Source organism: Eleginops maclovinus, chromosome 4 (assembly GCF_036324505.1).
Source record: "Eleginops maclovinus isolate JMC-PN-2008 ecotype Puerto Natales chromosome 4, JC_Emac_rtc_rv5, whole genome shotgun sequence".
Lineage (NCBI taxonomy): Eukaryota > Metazoa > Chordata > Actinopteri > Perciformes > Eleginopidae > Eleginops > Eleginops maclovinus.
The window spans coordinates 27,237,090-27,254,631 of NC_086352.1; the positions used below are offsets into that span (position 1 = coordinate 27,237,090).

The window sequence follows — 17,542 nt, forward strand, 5'->3', positions numbered from 1 at the left end:
GTGTGGCGGTTTGGACGCAGGAATGAAGAAGAAAAATACAGCAGGAAAAATAAATCTACACAAGCCTTAAGCCCGGTCATGCACTGCAGATAGTGTATTTTCAGAGTATCATTAATGGAATGTTTGTTGATGCACGCAACCAGAATGCTTTTGAACGGCTAGATAAAATAGACTGCCATAATAAATAGAAGCATGAAAGATAATGGAACATAAACAGATATTTTGACGTGTTTCCGGGACCTATACATTTTTTGAAATGTATTTACAGAGAGGTTGGGTTGACTGAAGGAAGCTGCGATGCTGGCGGACTCGAAGCATGCGCTGAAGAGAGCAGAGATCAGGGATTCGTGAATCATGGAGATAAAAATGCTAATAGGATTCACCAAACAATATGTTGTATATTTCGTGCTGGTTTATAGAGGTGATTGTTAGCACTCATGCATTATTCACAGGACGCTACAAAACAGCCAATATTTGTATGTGGCAGGATTCCTCATCACTGCAGGAATAGGATGCTCTCATGGTTGTCTCTATTATTAGAAGTGTGGTGTGTGTGTGTGTGTGTGTGTGTGTGTGTGTGTGTGTGTGTGTGTGTGTGTGTGTGTGTGTGTGTGTGTGTGTGTGTGTATACATATCTGACATTTGCGTAATTTGAGGCTAACTTCAGGTAGTTTTGGAAGACATTTTCTATCATGCATGAAACTGGACAAATTATTATATTTCTCTGTCAGCCAAGTTCAACTAGACCCTGAGTACAGCATCAGATTGAGTTGTTGCAGATGTAAAACACAAGACAGTAAACCGCTCCAACACACAGTGTGAGCTGCGCTGTTTGAAAGGGCAGTACAATTTAAAGAAACTCCACCCAACATTCTGAATAATATAAAACACTCATCACATATAGACTTGAAAGGTGCCTGTATAAAGGTTGATATGGAGCAGCAGCTTGGATTCATTTCTGTTCCAATGAATCCAAAGGGTAAGAGTTTCTCACGCTGGAAAAAAGTATCAATATCTGAAGCGAGTCCTGCTGCACAATCCAATTCTCCAACTTCCATTAATATACTCAGTATGTTGCCAACTAATATAACCAATACACTATGCAGTGGCAACTAGATATTAAATGTTAAAAGTGAGCCACTGACAACAAAGCAAACACCAAACATGAATAATCCTGCTGTGTGAATGAAGATGTAAACCAAACGTGTGTAGAATTAACAAACTTTAAAAAAAAAACTACATTTCTATCTTCTGAATGAATTATAGCTCTTCTCTTTCAGGAGCAAAGGCAATCATAGATAATAAACACATACATATAGCAAAGAATGTGTTAAAGCCTGCCACTTTCCTTTATTTTAAGTTTTGTATAAAGCCAATGTTAGTCTCCTTTAACCATAACCTAAACCTAGCAGAATTAGATCAGAAAATACTTATTGCAATAATTTTGGAAGTTATTTAAAAAACAATGTTGTTGTTTGGTTTGAAGGACTTGTTGAGTCTTTCTCATCCAACGGGCGAGGCAATTTCAAACTGGACAACCTTGAAATGATAAGGTAAGAAATGTTTCTAAAATGTAAAACATTCTGAACATTGTTGCACACCACAAATTCTTGACAGTAATCAGCCGTGACAACACAGCAAAATGGAAAGAAATTAGAAAGCAAACGCTGTTACATTTTGTCTGATATCATAACTGCACAGTGGAAAGCAAAGGTCAGGAAAGACAATGAGATGCTGTTCTATACAGTAGCTGGGATTTTAACCCAGCCTAGGTGTTTAACTTATTTTAACCGTCGGTTAGTGCTGATATGTGGAGGATCACAGAAAAGTGATTTCCGAAAAACAACCATTTGTATATTATCCATATATAAAGTCTCATTTTTCTAATTCTACAAAACCTGCACCAAGATGTAACGCAGTCTTCTTTAAGCTAAACTCAGGTACACCCTTAAAGCCCCCTGCGGCTGCGTACTATGCACTGTACACACACGCTGATGCACACAGTCGCACAGATGGATGTGTCAATGTTTAAGAGGCGCGCGCGCACACACACACACACACACACACACACACACACACACACACACACACACACACACACACACACACACACACACACACACACACACACACACACACACACACACACACACACACACACACACACACACACACACACACACACACACACACACACACACACACACACACACACACACACACACACACACACACACACACTTTTTAAGATTCGTCTCACAGCCCTCACTCACCGTGCTCAAACCTCCATCTGGCCCACATATGTGAGCTTCCGTCGAGAGACCCAGAGTTTGACAGAAACTCACACTCAGCTGAATCTAAAACCAGATCGCTGCAGAGGAAACAACACTGTGAAACAAAACAAACAAACAAAAGCACTTCTTACCTGCAATAAGGAGGTCACAGCAACACGTGGGAAGGACGAATGGGAGCAGGAGAAAAGAAGAGAAGAATACATGTTAGTTATGGAATAATGCACATTTTTTATATACACTTTTAGAAATTGAATCTGTTATATCCATTCATTTTACGCCTCATATAACATCATAATTCTAATACAGAAATGGATAAAAAGACATTTTTATCGACTTGTTCCCATACCTCTGTTAAACCTCTAATGCGCTTAATGATGTAAGTACATGCAAGTCGTAAAACAAAAATATAACCTGCAAAATGGTTATGAGGACTGCCTGACGCAGAAAGCACAGTTGTGGCACAATTTACTTTGACATAGCAGAAAACAACACGTTGAAATAAATAAGTCAAAATGTAATCCAAGTTGAAAGCAAACTTGAGAAAGTGTATCAGGAAACAGGGAGGTGTGTTTGGCCCTCGACCAGCGGAAATCATTGGGGAGCCACCCTTAATGTTTATGACCTGTTTCTGCTTGCGGGGTGCCAGGGCTAAATGTGCTGCCAAGTGCTGCCCACCCAGCTTAGCCCCATTTACTCACAGCTTCCATTTGATAGGTAATGATGTTTGCACGGTGATGTAAAGCCAATAAAACCTTAAACAGGCCAATTCAGACTAAATGTGAAGTGCACGCACACCTGTTTAACAAGCTGGAAACTTGTGATGCGTTCACACAGATGTGTAGCAAGGACTGAGAAGATACAATGCGGGACACACACGATTCTCTAGAAGGGATCCTCAAAGGCAAACAGGAAATTAACAGCACCACAAACAACAAATAAGAGTCCTTCTGTATTGGTTATGGAGAGAGGAAATCGAGACGAAGGCCTCATTTCCTGCCTTGAGGCTTTGATGGAAACTCAAGGGTTGCAAGCGGAATTTTATGAAATGTTGTAAAAATGCAACAAAAACTAAAACTTCTAAGTTCAACATCTAACATCTTGGGAAGAGGAAACACATTGACTCCAACCCACAAAATGGAGCGGCAGTTAAAGGCTCTAATTTGGCAGAGGTTGGCAGGGATGTTTCTAATAGACGGGCTGCACCACAAGCTGGTGGATAAAACAAAGACCAGGAGCCTGCACAGACTCTACGGACGCATGGAGGCAACCAAGGAAACAAACATTTGGTTTGCATGTGCAAGGGTGCAGACATGTTGTTTCTAAGAATGTGCTGTTTGAAGAGAGCAAGTGGTAATCCACCAGAACAAAACAAAAGAGGTCCACAACGTCCCCCCTCTCCTCTCAACATGAGCCAGATTGGCTGTGATGATTGTGACTTGACACACAGACACCAGGCCGAGGGCCATGAAAGTATGATTGTGCCATACTCTGTGTGGGAGATAGTGGGTGAAGGTTACCCCATCTAAACATGGATTATTTCTCCATCCTCCTTACACTGCACTCGAGGGAGAACTGCTTTCAGTGGAACATAGTAACAAGAGACCTATCCTTTAAGAATCAAGTTTCATGCCTGGAAGAAACAAAAAGAGAACACATTCTTTTATAGCGTTGAATGAAAAAGATGTTACTTTCAGAATAAAATACCTTCTCTGAAGAAAGCAAGATGTGCAAAACGGCTGGTTCATAAAACTGAAGATAAAAACATTTATAAGTGCTACGGTGGGATTTTAACTGCTACAAGTTTGTTTTAAAAAGGTTATGTATCACATAAAACACACTTCTAAATCTTTATCAGCTTGTGTGCTTTTCAAATGCACAACTTTGAGGAACAGCTGCAACAAGAAACATTTGTTTTCTGTCAGTTTTTCAACTTTTAATCTAACAAAACAGCTTTTTTATTATAGGTTTCCAATGCAATGACTAACTCTTAATGAACAAAGTTGTATGACACTGAACTTAAAAAAATTGTTAACTGCTAAATAAACGTTTTACTTTATTTTTTCTATTACTTGGTTAAACTCCCGTACAGAATATTGTAAAAAGTTAAACATATGTATTTCTTCTTTTTACATTTCTACTGAGACATTTATTTGATTTTATTTTAGTTCCGTTTTTACCTGGAAGTTCCAAATGTTGTCACACCAGTATAATATAGAATGACTTTGCTCGATTTGCAAATCATCCAAATAAGATTATAAAAATGTTATTATCTAAATTCAGAAATGCATTTGAAATCATTCACATTTAAATCCTTATGTCCTTGACTACCCGTTCAATCAAAGGTATTAACTGTTTTGCTGCTGAGTTATAGCCAGTGGTGCTTACCCTGCAGCAGGGGCCACTTTAAATGCACCTCTACGGTTTTTGACAGAGGCCATCTGGAGATCAGATTAGAAGTTGTGTTCTTTATCAGTAAGCAATCCTTTAAAGAGCTTAGTGAGTGGGCCCGGTCTGCCTCCGACAGCCTGCCGGGTCAGGAAGGCACCCGCTCCACGTCGCCCACTCTCCGCTCTGTGCTAATCCTGTTTTCTGCAGAGTATTAATGCCAACCTAGAGCCAAACACTCAGCCTAACACACAGTTACACAGGGTGAGGAGAGGGAGAACAAAAACATAAAGGATGAGTGTGTTTATCCTTGTGATGACAACAAGGGGCAAAGGATTGGGCAGGACTCGCCAAATAGAAGCGCTGAAGGCCGCAGAGCAGTGCCTTTTCTTTATATTCTGACACATTCATCAAATTCGGAATTCCGAACATTCAGAAGGTTGACACACACGTTCAAGGTTTGCTGCTTTCACTGCCTTCAGGCCTGAGAAAAACCCCATTAAATTCACTTTTTTTTGCCTGTTCATTGGCAACAGCAAAGTGAATGGCATACATGGAGGGACAGGTGAATGGACAAAATATGATGTTGCATTAAAAAAACATTATTTCACTGAAGTATTTAGTATTTAGTTATTGATCTGCTAGCAGCTGTGTGGACGATCATCAACCAGCTGATTTTAAAGGACTTAGATGTGAATTCAACCAAATATCTGGATCATATGTGATTATCGACCATGGATACGTTACATCCAAGGAACACATTTACATTCAAGTCGTTATTTTGTAATTGATGCATCTGATTTGGCACCTAGTGATACAAGTGACCATTGTGCTGTATCATTTACTGGATATAATATATACAACGTTTTCACAGGCAGCGTAGTTCCCACCATGACTAGCATACCCTTCTAAAAGTCTAAAATCCTTGTAGTGCCCGTTTAATGCCCACTAGTCCTGGGTGTTTAACACAGCTTAAGCAGAGTGGTTAAAACTTGTAAAAGAGGCTTTGTCGGGTGTTTTCTTTTTGGTTGACATCTGATGGTGGATATCCTTGGTTTGCCTTTACCCTCAGCGGATTTACTCACAGTAAAGTGACTGTGACAGATAAAAGAGGCCAAGCCTGCACCTTCTCATCACCGCACAGCAACCGACAGTGGACACGCATGCAACGGAGCTAGACATGGAGAGTCAGTGGCAGATACAAGAGAGCCGGACCGAGAATTTAAGGAAGAAAACATGCAGATGCCGACCCGATAAAGACAACCTTTCTAAGTAGCCATGAAATGATACCGCAAGAAGGTTGAAAGGCTAAATGCCTCAACAAACAGAGGGAGACAGGATAGAGCTGGATGGAGGGATGCTTTCAGGGGAAAGGAAGCAAGGATGGAAAGATACAGGGAGCGAGGAAACAACCAGCAATAGTGGTTTGGATCATGCTGGTTTGCACTGGGAGCCACAGAGGCCCGAAGCGTCCTTTCCAAGCCCATGTCAGATCACATCAACGTCGCTGCTAGCTCCTTCCCTTCCCTACACACTAACAGGCTAGTACACACTTGCGCAAACACAAACACCAAACAATCTACATAGAAGTCTGTGCACAAACACACACAAACCTTTTCCATCATGAGACACTTTCCCCAACTTATCCTGCAGCCCCTGTGGTCCAATTTCATAGCAAACACTAAGAGAAGCCACACACACAGACACACAGCCCATACCGGCGTTAAACATCGATATGAGGAGGTACGCGCGTTTCGTGGCTGAATCGTTTGTTTGCTGATGAGAGCGGCGGATTGGTCCCCGAGGATTTCGCCGCAAATGCTCTCGGTTACTGTCCTGTCATCGCTTTCTACTCCTGCATCTCCTGCTCCCTCCATCACCATCATGAGTGACCCAGTTCAGTGCACTGTCTTTCTATCTCCCTCTCATTCTCTGTTAACTAGGGCTTAACTTTCCCAAGGAGGAGCACATAAGCAGAGCAGCATCCAGCCTGAGGATGACTGTGGTACAATCACTACGTTTAAAGTTGAACCAATGTGTTTACATCTGATCAGAGGATTTGGATTAACAATCATTGATGTGTCAAATGCTGTAATAGAAATTTAAAAAATAACAAGTCTCAACATTTCAGCAAATTCAAAAAAATGCCACATCACAGGCGGTCCTCTGCTGGTTGTCATCTCCGCTATCCCCCATTCCTTTCTATCCTGTACCATATAAGAAAGGCGAAAAAGCCCCAAAAATAACTTCAAAAACAACTTCAAATCTAAGTTAGCAATGAATATCTCTAACGTTTATCAAAGACCAAGATGATTTTTGACTTGCATAACCATTTTTAACCATACTATTCTTTATATTGATTAACAAAAACATGTTTCCAATCCAAGTGTAGCCATTTTTGATGCTGCAAAAGAGTTGTAAATTACAGTAATAATTAACACTAATAGTTTAAATGCTCAGGTAAAACAGTCAAAGCTGAGGGCCACAGACTGACAAGGCATAGTGTTACATACTGTATGTTATAAATGCACCATGCCAGACTTAAGGACACCCAAACAGCTCTATCCAGAATCCCCTATTTCGCTGTGTAATCTGTGAAACAGCATGGCAGAATGACTCTACAGGCAGCTGCACACTCAGTATTCAGAGCAGCCTGCTTTAGTTTAATTAAATGCATTAACTCCGACTAGCCGCAGTCATGCAAAACTTTTGATGAGCACTACAACACTTTGGATGAAACAGTGTAGGAGCCGCTCGCTGTCAAGCGCCTCTCTGCGGTCTGGGACCATCCACCCTCCACTGGTAGTCGCCCTGAGGCAGCTTTGAGAATCTATTCAGCTGGCATCCGCTGGCAGCAGCAGAGGAGCGTGCAGGGATTTTAAATGAAGCCTCGCTCGCTTTCCTGCAGCCTGAATGAATTTATTTGGACAATAACATTTCCCTATCTCAATACTAGGCTGAATCACGTGGGCCAATAATAGATTGGTTCATTCACCGGAGGGGAAGCTGGAGACACGCTCCCTTTATTTTCCTTGTGGACTCTCTGGAATAATTGGTTTCATTGGAGAAGAGGAAAGTATTCCTAAAGGGCTTGATGAGAGAGGAGGGACTCAGTGTGTAGATTTTCCTGATAGATGACTCATCGTGTTTACTGTGCAACTTGTCAAGCTCTGGAAAGTTAAGGTTATTAAAAGTGAAAAGGTTGGTTATTTAACAAATAGAAGGGGGAAGTGACTCCTTATGAATAAAATAAACAGTCAAATCATCGGATCATGTTTCCTTCATGGATTTCCAACCTGGAAACTGTGGGTTTGGAAAAGTCGCATTGTATTCATATTGGTCTCCCATGTCAACTCGTGGCCGAGCAATGAACTGGCATCCTGTACAGGGTGTATCTCTGCCCAGTGGGATTAAGCAGTGGGAGAAAACAAAACAACGAATGTCAGCTTCAATGTGGTCAGCTTATACTCCGCAATTACCTGAGATGTTGACCGACTCTACAGAAACCACACACACTAGATCATTGTGTGTATGTGTGGCTCCAGTGGAACACAGCGGTTATGAAAGTTATTATTTACATTGCCCTAAGGGCGGCAGGCACCCGGTCGCAGGAAAACCAGTGACAGCACATAATCCCGGGCGTCCAGGGGAAAAAACCATAACAGGTATATATTGGATCATAAAGTATGGATGGTTTCACTGGGATCCCGTTTCATCCTTGGTCCATAATAACCCCACCAAAACCTCAGGATATTACTGGCAGCCGCACGGGGTCATCTTTGTGTCTTTGCCCTAAAGTCAAGTGAGGGTGACATCACGCTGACCCCAGCTAGTGCTGAGCTCTGGACTTTATATCTCCCCAGGAGATGAAGGGGAAAGAAGGAATGACCTCCAATATACACAGAAGCTGAATAGGCTTTAATATGAGCCACACCAAAGGCTCTCCTGGGGAAGCTTTGTTGTGGAGAATAACCGTATAAACAGATTATCTAATTCATCAAAGGTACATGTCAAGTTAAGGCATCAATCCATACAGAATAAAAGCTCATCAGGTTCTTTTTTATAGCTTACATTTAACAATCATACACAGCGAATGCTATTTAAGAAGAGAAAAGGGGATCAACTGATATGTTTTACATGTATTTATTTACTATCCTGATTTGAACAGGAATGTTCTCTTATTCTATTTCAATGGTAGTATTACAGTATTTTCACATGAAATACTAATTCTTAATGACTTTTTATGCAAAAACCGCTTTATTTCTTGAAGGTGCAGGGTCATTTTGATTCCATAAAATACAACCTTACACTCGGGAATGTTTGAGGGTACTATATATAGCACACATTTTGGGGTAATTGCAATGTAATTTATAGTGAATAATCAGTCATGTTGGTCATAGCCATAGCCTCTCTCCTCAGGAATTCTTGAAAGGCATTCTGGGAAATGTTGTAAATCCCTGAGAAGTTGTAAGCAGACTAAAGAAAAAGATTATAACACTCCAAAAATAAAAGATGCATCCATTCCATGAGAAAAGTGGGGGTCAGGGCTCATCGGGAGACTCCCTTTCATATTCAAGCAGATTTGATGGCCAGCTCTGGAATGGGTCCCAATCTGCTGCTGGCTACATCCAGCTCTAACTCTGCTTAGCTGGCACCGCTCCACTGGACTGTAGAGACGCAAAGAGCGGTCAAGTAGACGCAAAGAGATGACGGAGAAAGGCACAAACCAGAGGAGGCTCACTAAATGTTTCCCACAACGCTTAATCAGTTTTATTCCCAAGAGATTATTGGTTGTGGGAGGAAACACAACTTGGCAACTAATGTATGCTTTAAATGCTCAAAAGGCTTTATAAGTGTCAGAGATAACCACTGAGCGTACTGTAGCATAGCTAGCTTGCATTTTTATTGAATGGTTTATCTGTAGATACTGCAGGAAACAGTCAAAGGATTTATACAGATCATGCCTTCCTGACTGCGCCCAGATGCATGTATTCAACATCGCTCTGTTAATTAGATTGTTTTTTTATAATCTTTCAAGAAATGCCAAAACATTTGTCAGCAAGAGTGGTTTAACTTTAACAACAACAACAACAACAACAACAACAACAGCAGCAACAACTTTCTTCTTATACGAGATGAGATACAGTTTCTGAGAGTTCATGCTAATTCTTCGAGTCCTTGAAAGATGTTCTCTCATTACCGTCCCTTCAATATCTGCTCCCATGACTCTAAACCTGAGGTTCAAATTTAACAGGCATTTCTGATTCAAAACAGTTTTGAAAATTAAATTAGGGTTTGTTTGAAACATGCAAATCAAATTATAGGAGCTCCTTGATGAAGATGTCACGATGTTCCCATGCGGCTGTCAGGAAAACGGGTAGACGATCATAACAGCTGAGAGGAGTGAGTCGTATCAGATTTAATCAGCACGGCTCCCCTCCTCCTCCTGAGATTTTCATCTCCAACCACGTCTCTTGGAGCAGGACAACTCATTACTGCGATCAACATGAAGACTATCTGATGCGATGTAGTCTATCTGTATGCAGCTCCATCATGCAGGAGGTGATATATTCTGTCTCTGGGAGGCTCTGAAGGGATGGTTAAATGGCAGATAATGCAGATGCTGAAAGAGTCATCTGCTTCTGTACTTGAGACCAACTATATCTTCTAGTTTCTCTCTTTTTCTTTCAGTCTACCGGTGTCTGATGAGGCCATTCCTCCTTCTCTCTGCGGGCCCTGAGCGTGATAAGTGTCAGGGAGGAGCGGAGGGGCATTTTCACCTCAGACTGATTGAGCTTTCCCTTAGAGAGACTGTTGAACCTGAACAAGGAAACCAATCAAACTAAGAATACAGTCTAGATGAAATAGGACAATTTTCTCTGCTGCCAATCTCCAATGTACAGCCGCACCAGGAGAGGCCTCTATCTTGTGGAAAGTATGACTGAACACTCAGAACACAAAAGGTACAGATACGGTCAATGTGGTGGTGTGTGTTAATCCCCCCCAAATGTAATATCATTTAATATGTAGCTTTTTTGAAATTGAAAACAGTTCACATGACATACATCAGAATATGAATTTCACCTGTGCCTAAGTGTAATAGACTGGACATTTGTTCCACTTCAGGCCTCTTAAAACTGAACCTCATACAAAACAATCTGAAGAGCATTCTTAGTTTGAACGGCTCACAACTCAAACATATGTGACCTGATCAAGAGTTGTTTTTCTGAAGTTTAAAGAGTCAAAAGCCAATAAATGTGGGAATAACTGGCATCAGGTGTGTTGAGTTAGAACAGATGTTGATAATGTTATTAGATAAATCAGCATAAGGATTCAGTCACATGTGATTCACCCTCAATGAGTTCTTAGTGTTGACTCCGAGGTCCTTACATTGTGTAAATAACTGAGTGATTCATTGGGCCTGCAGAAGGAGCATACAGCTCCCACACGGTCTCTACTCATAGTAGAGTAATAAAAAGGCAAAAGCATTAGCTGTTATTGAAATAATCATCTAGGAACGTAATTAGGAGGAACGTGAGCATACAGCCATAACAGTAAACTAATTACTGTAAATTCATCTGCAAACTATACGCTCAACGGATGTAACAATCTGCCGTGTGAAGAGCAGAGAGGATATATTCACATTACGAGTGGTCCATCACAGTAATGGACGGCTTTGTCATCATGTAACAATTTGTCTTCAACCATTGTTTTCCCCTGTTTGATGGGTTGATTACAAACAGAGAAAGGTGTCAGAGTTGTGATGAGGATGCATGTTCCCAATAATGCTGCTGCCATAAACATAAAATATGATCCAGTCTTGAATCTGTGGCACCCTTTAAAAATGTCTCAACATTCCCTAGAGCTGACAGACGGCTTAAACTGTGCTGCATTGCTCTATAGACGGCCCTGCTCAATATTACTTCCATATTGTGTCCCCCGATTAAAGACCAAGGCCAGTGTCCACAAAGGAGTGCGTTCCATAGAGCGGGCAAACGGTGCTGAAAGGGACAGGCGTTTTTATATGCGCTCAAGATTCATAATGCAAACACACACCCACCGTGACTCGAGGGAGGCCTCTCCCTACCGCTCGTATACACCCCTGTTCAATCGTCTTTGTCTGCTGTTTCCATGGCAACGTGCCACCTCACTCCGCACCATATCGATGAATCGGGCTAAGAAGAGTAGAAAATAGCAGGGAGAGCTATTTCTGCTCATTAGGCGCTCAGTGTGGCAGCAGCTGACAGAAGCTGCTCTGACATTAATATCCTGTCACACATTGACACCAGTCAGTAGCCAGATTCTACAATCATTATGTTGAAAAACGCTGTAATTAAACTAAATAGCTTCATACAAATCTGAACTCCAACAAACGCTTTTTCCATTTTAATCATGCTGGAGATAAACACCAATAAATATACATATGCTAGGAGAGAAAGTGCGCCACCACAGCTTTCCAAGCAGATTTCCATATTAACGACGGCTCAATTTCTAAGAGAAGAAGCCTTAATGAGGTGAGATGAGGAATAAAATATGCTTAAGCATGACTACTATCAGCAATAATGTTCCCTTGTGGGGTTAATTGGGCTTTTAAATAAAAAATAACTCTGTTGAGGTCCTTTATTGCGCAACAGGTTCAATGTCATAGCCACAGCCATGAGTGGGTTTTATTTCTATTGATTTAAGGGGATACCTTTCTGCAGAAATATCCAACTGCAATACTAGCATATAAAGTGTATCACACTGCTATATACACAGCGGGATCATACATAAAATGAATAATCTCTTTTTATTGTAGCATAAAAAGCATACACAACGCATATACTTACATTTCACCTTACCTCTTAAGAATTAATGAGAATGTTAATGAGCTCTTCATCTGACATACCTAAAAGGCAGGTTCGAGCACAGGGATTAGATCTGTTCAGTTTTATTCTCCTCTAGAGAAGCAGAAACAGCTAAACTCACACACATGGTCACACAGACACATGCTCGCGAGAAGGAAAAGGAGTGGCTGACGTGTTTTTATTAGTGCCTAAGTGACGCACACACTGGCCATGTTGTGGCTGGAGGTGCTGCAGCTGTTGCCAAACTGGGGGTTCATGGACCACCAAGGGTCCCCTGGTGGGGTCCTCAACGAAATTAAGGACAATATTATTTCAATATAATATTTCCAGGCTGTGTTTTTAGTAAAAAAGGGAGGAATGGGGGGAAATGTAAACAAAATATATACTCCTCTTGTCTAATGTCTTGTCGCCCCTTTAATTCATTCACAGCCAGTGACTCACACACATGTTGACGTTATAATGTACAAAAATCAACAAAAATGCCATGTTGAAATTACATACAGTAATAAACGAGAGGTGGACTAATAACGTCATACTTTAAAGCATTAGGTGAACTTACTCATCATAAATACTTAAATAACCGGTACAACAAGAAAAAATATTTATTAGCAGTTTCTTAACTATCACCTCAATGGTAAACAAAAAAAAAGTTTAAGTTAAAGCAATTAATTCTCCTTGTTTAAGATGAGGTAAAAGTCTGGGTCATAGAAAATAGAGACCAACAGGAACTGTTGCTAGCGAAACAAACCACAATCTGTTATCAAATTCCAATGAAGCTATAAAACACAAATCATACTCATTCCTAAAAAATGAGCTGGCAATATAAAAGAAATCCGTGCAACCTCAAAATAGAATGGATACAATTTGAATGGTTCTCAATCATTTAGAGATCCAAGTTATGTTGATATCAGAATATCATCACAATTCAATCACACAAAATCAAATGTTTTAACTGTTATTTTGTTGTGGTACCTCTGATTAAGGTCGGCATTGCAAAGCGGAGACATGGTGGGGGCAAAGAGGAAGGGTAAATTAAGGACATGCAGAGAGAAAACCCACAATAAAGAGGCCTTATTATGTTTTCTGGGGATTTCTCTTCCCTGTAGTTTTTGATTTAGGTTTTTGTGCATGTAAATGGCCTGCAAAGTTCCCACCAGAAAGAGTTTCTCTCCCACAAGCTCCCCTCTGCCTGAAACACCTTGATTGTAGTCCTTTGTTTACTTATGTAACATAGTGACATCACTACGCAACACTCACTCTTCTACTGGCTAACGCTCCAACACATTGTACGCAATAGGCTAAGGGGCGGGACATAGTCTCTAATTTCTAATTATGTGCAATGCCTTGTTTCGTTTTATGCTGCTGCACCACAAAAAAAACCCAGTTTGGGATTAATAATGTAACTCTTATCTTTGACCAATCACCACAGAGCCGGCCAGCTAACCAATCAGAGGAGACTGGGCTCTGGTTTCATACAGAGGGTGAATATAGTTGCTGCAGCACAGGCAGAAGGAGAAGAATAAACAGCTTTTTGTACAATAAAGCATGGAAACATTTCACAGCAGAGGCACAAAATACAAAAATGTGCATAACATGTTTAACATCTTTAAAGCTAAGGGATGAAGCTTGAGAAGAAATGAAATGCCTCTGGAGAACACCTTAATCATCTGCTTCAACAAGTGTGGATCTCACTGGCTGATCCCGGCAACAGCACTGGGCACCAAGTCTCAGAGGAGCCGTGGACTAATGCATTAAATGATCTGGAGGGAGCTACACTGTTCCTTAGTGGTTATCATTCTCAGCGGTTAGTCAGAGTCTATTTCCTTTTATTGGGAGTCAATTACTACTTTATCAACGTTTTGTTTTATTCATCATACACCAGGGAGCCATTCCTCCACAGCTGGCACTATACATGTGAGACAATGATTGGTGGTGCAGGCGCTCTGAGACAGAGAGAGAGACGGTCCTGGCAACATGCCATGGCCTCACACTGGTGTAGAATCTAACACACACACATACACACAACACACACATAGTCAAAGTCTATATGTGCTGCACGGTTCCAGACACTGATTTATTTATATTAAGCCAGTGACGCAAGATCGAGTCCTAATTTCCATGCAAAACGTCCCCAAAACCTCTAATGGAAGCTTGTGAGGTGGGAGGGAGTGAAGCCACATAAAAGGAATCAACCAGCGTCACAACTTTGGTTCCACTTGGGTTATTTTCCATTTGAACCATGTTGCTAAACATCTGGCGTTTAACACCCCTCTTCCTCCTCCTCTGCCACCTCCTTCTCCTCCAATTAGCCTGCTCCATACTCCACCATGTCACTGACAGCATCACTTCCAACGCAGTGCATGAGGTTCTCGTTTCACCGCTCAGCCTGACCTGCTTACTGATTTTCAGCTGTTAGAGGGAAGTCTTAACCCAGTTACTCTAAGTAGGTTTCCATCAATGTGCAAAGGTTCTTTAAAGGCTCTGGATGTTTTGCAAACTGCAGTGGATGACATACTGTGAGGATATTCAGATTTATGTTTATTACAGTAATTTATTACCAGGCTGTGAAGTATTTCACAGCCCTCTGGGGTTAATAGTTATCAACACCAAGGAGGTTATGTTTTGGCTTGGTTAGTTTGTCTGTTTTCTTTCCCAGCGAGATTACGGAAAAACGACTTGCCTGAATTTCATTAGCCTTGAAGAAAATGATTTATTGAAAAGCTACTCCAAATTACGGGGCAGATAGGAGCATTAATTACGTTATTGTAACAGTCAAAAATAAAATGAACAATGATGCAATACAAGAAAACGAGCCTGGAACCAATGAGTGTTTGCAATTTTGTTTTCTTACAAAATTGATGATGATTCAAAATGTTTTAATATAATTTTTTTATAATTAACTTATCGAAAAAAAACCTTTTCATTTAGGCAATAAATTATTTTAGGGCAGAAAGTGCAAGGATGTGAATGTTTGGTATCCATAACATAACATTTGGCTAAATTTACAAAAAGAAAAAAGCTTGTTGCTTTTATTTTACAAACTGAGGGATTTTCTTCCATACGGTGCTGGCAGAGTTCAGTTTGAATCACTGTTGATTAAGTTCAATTTCATTTGAACTTTTCCTCATTCTCTCATGTGAATGAAGAACGTTTTTAGGCAGCAACTCTTTTTCCTGCCAAACGTGATCAAATCAGAGTTCAACAACAGTCAGCTCGAGAAGTTCAGCTGCTTGCATAACCAACTATGGAAGACAGAGTGGCAATTCTTCCAGGGACCGGAACCGGGGGCCGTGCCCTCAGAGGAGGCCCGGGGCCTGCATTCTTTCCTGGGCTGGCACCACTCAGCGCCTCCTGCCAGGAAAGCTTCACTCACGGATAACAAGGTGTATAAATAGACCTGTGGGTAATGAGGCATCAGAGGTGAGAGGCGCAGAGTAGACAAGACAGGCATGACAAGAGGACATCCAGTATCATGTATAAAGTCAAGCCTAGTAAAATGAGCCACTCATCATGCTCTTAAAGAAAAATCCACCAAAACAAAGTGAACAGACTATTCTGCAGTGCTTGTTCAAGCCATAAAAGCAGGGTCATTGCTTGGCTTGGCCTCCACTGCAGAACACACAGCTCTGCAGCAACTGACGGACTTATTTGGTTGTTCTGGTACAAGTCAGAGTTGCCAATAAAAGCAAAATACAAGGGGTTAACACTCGTGAAAACTGTTGCAGCCCGACAGGCTGAGTGCAAATAAACTGTAACAGTGAGAAAGAGAGAGAGAGAAAGAGTGGACGCAACCTGTCAGCGCATTACCTGTTGATTTAAAGGCAGCAGTGTTTGGGAGAGAGTGGGCTGCTGGGTAAACACACTGCTGTGTATGGACTCCCAGGGTTTAAGGGACCACCAGCAAAGACCAAAACAACACACACACACACACACACACACACACACACACACACACACACACACACACACACACACACACACACACACACACACACACACACACACACACACACACACACACACACACACACACACACACACACACACACACACACACACACACACACACACACACACACACACACAGGAAAGACTGAAAAGAAGAATGAGCGGGTAAGGAATGACAAAGAAATCAATCTGACAGTTTTATGAGGTGAGAGACTAAAATGTTGACATATTGAAGGCTAAGGGAAGAAAGGTGAAGAATTTAGATTGAGACGAATATAAAATATTAAGAAGGATGTGGCATACCACAACTTTACCATTAAACTCAGGACAGAAGCACTGAAACACTGATGGAGGGAAAGCTGAATATAACATTCAGTAAATGCTATTGGTCTCTTTTAATGTTTAGTAAACACTGCAGCAGCATAAGACATCTTTTTGTATCCTGTTGTATTAAGTATGTAAAAATATGTGATTAGTTAGTGTTGTGCGTTTTTATCCAGATTGAAGTGGGTATATTTTAATTTCAGGACAGAAGTATCATCCCCAAAGGACATTGAGAGGTCCATTGGGCGTCTTGCACTAAATATGACTTTGCATCAGCGACGCACCAGAGTTTGTGCCGTCCCACAGCGAGATAAAAGGCAGAGTTTTATTATAGACTGCAGCAGCTACACTCCCACACAGCACATCTGCGCACAGCCTCTGAGATGCCTTTAGAGTTTGAGCTGATGAAGCGGCTGCCACTCTGCTGTCAGTCAGAGTGACAGCAGAGCATCAAATGAGCCCAAATCTGACTGGTGGACATGACTGCCAGTCCCTGCCCAGCTAACTCAGGGAGACAGGACACCTGATGCTGGAGTGCTGGGTATCTGTGTAAAGTGGCAGAAATAGCTTTTTAGGAAACAGAAAAACTTCATTATGAACTGAAAAGGACAAACCTCTGGTATATTCTTCAAAACAACAACCTGAGCTGATAAACAACCATAAACTACATTACAGTATAGGTATAAAAATACAACTGAAATATGGTATTTAAACGTTTCTTTAGGTCAAAATGTAAGGTGCACA

General features: G+C 41.2%; 1 protein-coding gene across 1 annotated transcript in view; it reads right to left on the reverse strand.

Annotated features, from left to right (window-relative positions):
- nav2a (neuron navigator 2a) overlaps positions 1-17,542 on the reverse strand; it is a 196,293-nt gene that overhangs the window by 109,477 nt on the left and 69,274 nt on the right. The window lies entirely within an intron of this gene.